Here is a 6,025-nt window from a genome sequence, read left to right as displayed (position 1 = left end):
ATATATATATATATATATATATATATATATATATATATATATATGTACTTGGCACAGTAAAGGTCTTTTTGAACAGTCTCTGGATAGTATAGAGATAAATATCAACATTTAAAAATGCAGTTTCCATCTTGCTCAGCTTCTTTAGGTGTACAGATTTCAGTATGTTTATTCTATATTTAATGACTAATATCCACTTAAAAGTGAGTATATACCATGTGTGTCTTTCTGCTTCTGGGATACCTCACTTAGGATAATCTTTTTTCTAGATCCCACCAATTGCCTGCAAATTTCATGATTTCCTTGTTTTTAATTGCTGAGTAGTATTCCATTGTGTAAATGTACCACAATTTCTGTATCCATTCCTCCGTTGGTGGATATCTGGACCCTACAAAAAAGGGCCCCTGAAAGACTATACCTAGCATTTTATCAAAACAGATGCTGCTGCTGTGACTCATAACCAAACCTTGGAAAGAGTGCCTGGAATTATATGAAAGAAGGGGAGTTATTATGACCTGGAGAGGACAGGAGCTCCACAAGGACCAAATGTATCTGGGCTCAAGGGTCTTTTCTGAGACTGTTTCTTCAAACAAGCACCATGAATGGATATAATCTAGAACTCCTGCCTAGATATAGCTTGTCGCAGGTCAGTATCCAAGTGGGTTCCCTAGTTAGAGGAACACGTACTGTCTAAAACATGAACTCAATGGCTGGCTATTTGTCCTCCCTCTTCTCCCCACTGAGAAAGGAGCAGCCTTGCCAGGCCACAGAAGACATTGTTGTCAGCCCTGAAGAGACCTGATAAGCTGGGAGCAAATGGAAGGGGAAGAGGACCTCCCCTATCAGTGGACTCAGAGAGGGGCAGGAGGAAGATGAAGGAGGGTGGGTTTAAGAGGGAAGGACTGCCTGAGCCCAGATATTTTGGCTCTGTTGGTCTCCTTGTGCACAATGTATATAAAATGGATATAAAATTCTCAAAAAAATGAAACACAAATCAATGAGAAACACGTAAAATGCACATTATATTTATTCATTAGTGAAATAAAATTAAAACTTTTGGGGGTACTCTCTTACCTCAATGAAATTATTTTTAAAACTAATGACCGAAAATGCTTATAAGGATTTCAGAAAAAGGGACCACTTATTCACTGCTCTTGGGAGCAAAATGTTGCCCCTATGCAAAACAGTATAGAAGTCCCTTAAAAACCTGAAGCTAGCTCTACCATGGGATACAGCTATATCACTCCTGGGATTATATCCACAAATTGTACAGCAGAAGGATACTTTCTTAGTCATGTCCATTGCTCCTTTCTTAATCACAGGCAGAATTTAGAAAAAGCAAAAATGGCTATCAACTGATTAATACATAATGAAATTGGGGTTCATTTACAGAATGGAATATTATTCAACTGTCAAGACAAATGAAGTTACCAAATTTTCAGGTAAATGGATGGGAGTGTAAACAATTATCCTGATGGTGGTAACAAAAGCCCAGAAAGACAACCATTATATGTTTATATGTTGTATTGATCAGGATATCTGATTTTCACTCTTTCCAAATAAAGTGTAATATTGTCTATATTACAGAAGTTTTATCCAGCATAAAAAGTTTCTGTGATTAATGTTTTCCATAGTTCTCACAGAAATCATTTGTAATCTTACAACTGCTACTTCTAGGTGGTGCTTTCATAACAGGTAGAGACAGCCGGTAAGCACATTACAGCCTTCCCTTCTTTAGTCGAATGATAATAGGGTACACTTACTTTGGCTTTAGATGCCAATTGTAACATTTGAGTTCCATGACAAAAACTTACCCCAATCATCACACGATGCGGCCAATTCTATCAGATATTCTCCACTACCTAAATGTAAGGCACAATTGCTGAAGATACAAGCTAATTATCCTATTGAATATACATATATACTGAACATAAAGTTGGTAAAAACATGAAGGTTAGTGAAATCATAAATTATATAAATTATAAAACAGTAACAAATAGCAAAGAAAAACTTTTATTTATTTATTTTATTAATATATTTATTTTATATTAATTACAGTTTATTTACTCTGTATCCCAGATGTAGCTCCCTCCCTAATTCCCTCCTGATACCATCCTCCCTCTCTTTTCACCTCCTGCCCCTCTCTAAGTCCATTGATAGGGAAGGTCCTCCTCCCCTTCCATCTGACCTTCATTTATCAGGTCTCTTCGGGACTGGCTGCATTGTCCTCCTTTGTGGCCTAGCAAGGCTGCTGTTCCCCCGGGGGTAGGGAAGTCAAAGAGGCTGTCACTGAGTTCATGTCAGACACAGTCCCTGTTCCCAGTACTAGGGTACCCACCTGGATACTGAGCTACCATGGCTACATCTGAGCAGGGGTTCTAGGTTATATTCATACATGGTCCTTGGTTGGAGAATCAGTCTAAGACCCCTTGTGCCCAGATATATTTGGTCATTGTAGAGCTCCTGTCCTCTCCAAATCTTACAAACTCCCCCTTCTTTCATATGATTACCTGCACTCTGCTCAAGGTTTGGTTAAGAGTCTCAGTGCTTTGATACACTGGTAGAATCTTTCAGAGACCCTCCTGTCCTGTTTCCTGTTTTCTCCTGTCCTGAAAGACAATGTCCAACCCATTTGTCTTTCTAAGTGAGGACTTATCATCTTACCCTGGGTCTTCCTTCTTGTTAAGCTTCTTTAGGTGTACATATTTTAGTATGTTTATCCTATCTATTAGGTCTAGTATCCACTTATAAGTGAATATATACAGTGTGTGTCTTTCTGCTTCTGGGATACCTCATTCAGAATTATCTTTTCTAAATTCCACCATTTGCCTACAAAATTCATGATTTCCTTGTTTTTAAATTCTGAGTAGTATTCCATTGAGAAGATGTACCACAATTTCTGTATCCATTCCTCCATTGAGGGACATCTGGGTTGTTTCCAGGTTCTAGCTTTTATGAGTAAAACTTCTGGGAACATTGTACTTAAAGAAATGTTCAATGTCCTTAGCCATCAGGGAGATGAAAATCAAAATGACCCTGAGTTTTCACCTTACCCATCAGAATGGCTAAGATCAAAAGCTCAAGTGACAACACATGCTGGAGAGGTTGTGGAGAAAGCAGAATCCTTCTCCTTTTCTGTGGGAATATAAACTTGTTCAACCACTTTGGAAATCAATCTGGCACTTTCTCAGACAATTAAGAATAGCGCTTCCTCAAGATCTAGCTATACCACTCTTAAGCATATATCCAAAAGATGCTGGAGTATACAACAAGGACATTTACAAAGGAAGACTTTGAACATCCTGCCCTGCTTTCAAATGTATGAAGAAAATATTAAAGCAAATAGGCCTATTTTTATTTATTTACAATATCATTTTAGCTAACTAAATATGAAAAATGTTGTACTATGAAAAGTAGGTAATATTTAATACTTTATATTTCTGTTTGAGAACAATTTATATTATATTCACACTAACAAAGATAGATCTAGAAAGTATCACATTTTAAGAAATGTAAAGAAGTATAGATGAACTAATTGTTTATGATCTGCAGCAAGAGAAATGTAATCTGAAATAGTAACATAATCCACAAATTTATCCAATGGCTGGCTAGTCATAGATGAACAGGACACTCGTCCTTTGACAAGGAATGTCACATATGTGAAAAAGAAATTGAAATAATGTTTAAATGGACAAATAATGTGTTATGTGCATAAAATAGTGAGAAAAGTCAGAATTATCTACTCTGTTTAAAAGTAAACCTTTAGAATCAACCTTTCTAAAAGAACGAATGAGCAGAAATTCTGTTTCTATGACCACTGTAAAACATTTTTTAGGAGGTTCCAAGATGGCGGCAAACAGAGCATACCATTTTGGAGAGGCAGAGGACATCAATCTCCGAAATTGGTGAGTGGAGAGACAATCGAAACTAGAATTTGGACTTTTGGGCTTGCTAAAGGTGAGGAGACACGACAGAAAAGTGAAGTGCTTGTAGATTTAGATCAGGTGTGGACTTCTCTGGGACAAAGTGGGGCACTTCCTTTGTCTGGGCCTCCTGTGCTGGGAAGCCTGCACACAGCACCATGTAACTGAGCACAGAGCTCACAGCCTGGGGACTAAGACAGCAGAGACAGTGCTCCAGGCCCCTTAGCACAGTGGACGGCTGTAACTGCCCGCTGAAAACACCCCTTGGACACACATCCAAGGAGCCCACACCCTGGGCCCCGCCTAGGGCCCTCTTCCTGAGCTCCAGACCCAAGGAACCATCCCTCAGCGAGGGATAAGATGATCAACCCCATCTAGAAGAACAAAGGGGATGGATATTGCAAATAGGAGAAAACAAGTAACAGGACAGTAGTCTACCACAGAAGACACCTTAAAGACTCTACCTAGCAGTGTATCAAAGCAGATGTTGTGACCCACAACCAAACCTTTGGCAGAGTGTTGGGAATCACATGAAGGAAGGAGGAATTTATATATCCTAGAGGGGACATCCCACAAGGTCCAAATATATCTGAGCACAGGGGTCTTCTTTGGGACTGTTTATCCTACCAAGGACAATGCATGGATATAACCTACAACCCTTGATCAGACATAGCCCATGGTAGCTCAGTATACAAGTGGGTTCCCTAGTAATGGGGGCAGGAATTGTTTCTGACATGAACTCATGAGCTTCCCCTCTCCCTTGAGGGAGGAGCAGCCTTGCTAGGCCACAGATAAGGACATTGCAACCATCCTGAAAATACTTGATAAGCTAGGGCCCGACAGAAGGCGAGGAAGCCAGCCCCTTTCATTGGACTAGGAGGGGGCAGGGAGGAGATGAGGGAGGAGATGAGGGAGGGAGGGGAGGAATGGGAGGGAAAGTGGGAATGGGCTACAGCTGGGATACAAGTGAATGTATAAAGTTATTTAAAAATAAAAAAAAATTAAAAAAAAGAAACACACACACACAAAAAAACATTTCTTTAGTCCTTAATTTTTCTAATGTGATTTTGAACATAGTGCTTGTTTCCCATGGAAATGATGACAAGATCTTGATAGTTACAAAAAATGAAAATTAGTTTCATTGAGTTAAGTTAAATACATAGAATATTATAATCCAGTAACATTCTTTACGTATTTACATAGATGTAAACATTGTTTATATGTATTTTATATATCTCTTCAGATAAAACACATTGTAAATGGGCAATGGTGGCACATGCCTTTAAAACCAGTACTTGACAGACAAAGGTAGGTAGAGCTCTATAATTTGGAGGCTAGCCTGGTCTACAGAGCAAGTTCCAGGACAGTCAGGACTACACACTGAAATACTATCTTGATAAACAAATATGTTATATATATGTGTGTGTGTGTGTGTGTGTGTGTGTGTATGTAAATATATCCTGTTGAGTTACCATAATGATACTTGTATGTATATTTTCAGAGCTGACATTTTAACACTGGAAAAACACCACTGATATATCATGTAACCTTTGAATTAGTTATTTGTTGAAAACTTTAACAACTACAATTAAGAGAGAGAAAATGCAATAATTAAAGGGGGGTTTCCTATCATTGAGCACTTTACTACTCTTAGAAGCAATTAAAGTTTTAAATCTTTTTAATTGCCTTTCTGCTAAAGTACCAAGTTTCCCGTGAAACATATTCATTTATTTTATATTCATGGTGGGAAGACATATTTGTCAGGTAAACAAGAAAAGATGCATTGCTTTTAATTAAAAGAACACATGTTTCACAATAGGTAAAGCAAAGATAAGGAAGGCAAAGACTTGATAGATTACTAGGTTCTACTGCTCAGCCATCCTTTCGTCATCTCCTTACTTATCTAGAGTGTATGTTGGGTCGGAGGTTGATCATTTGATAGTGCAGTGGCCTGACTATAAATATTATACAGCAGAATCTGGAGTTTAATAATTTCTATTGTTGTCATGAATTATGAGAATTGCCACTCAAAATGACACCTGGCTTATTTTGTTGTTGTTGTTTTTCTTAATGAATGAATAAATGAATTCTTTAAAGCCTACTCA

This window comes from Psammomys obesus, unplaced genomic scaffold (assembly GCF_907164565.1).
Source record: "Psammomys obesus unplaced genomic scaffold, mPsaObe1.curated_primary_1811, whole genome shotgun sequence".
NCBI lineage: Eukaryota > Metazoa > Chordata > Mammalia > Rodentia > Muridae > Psammomys > Psammomys obesus.
The sequence above is the reverse complement of the archived record's forward strand: the minus strand, read 5'-3'. Positions refer to the sequence as shown.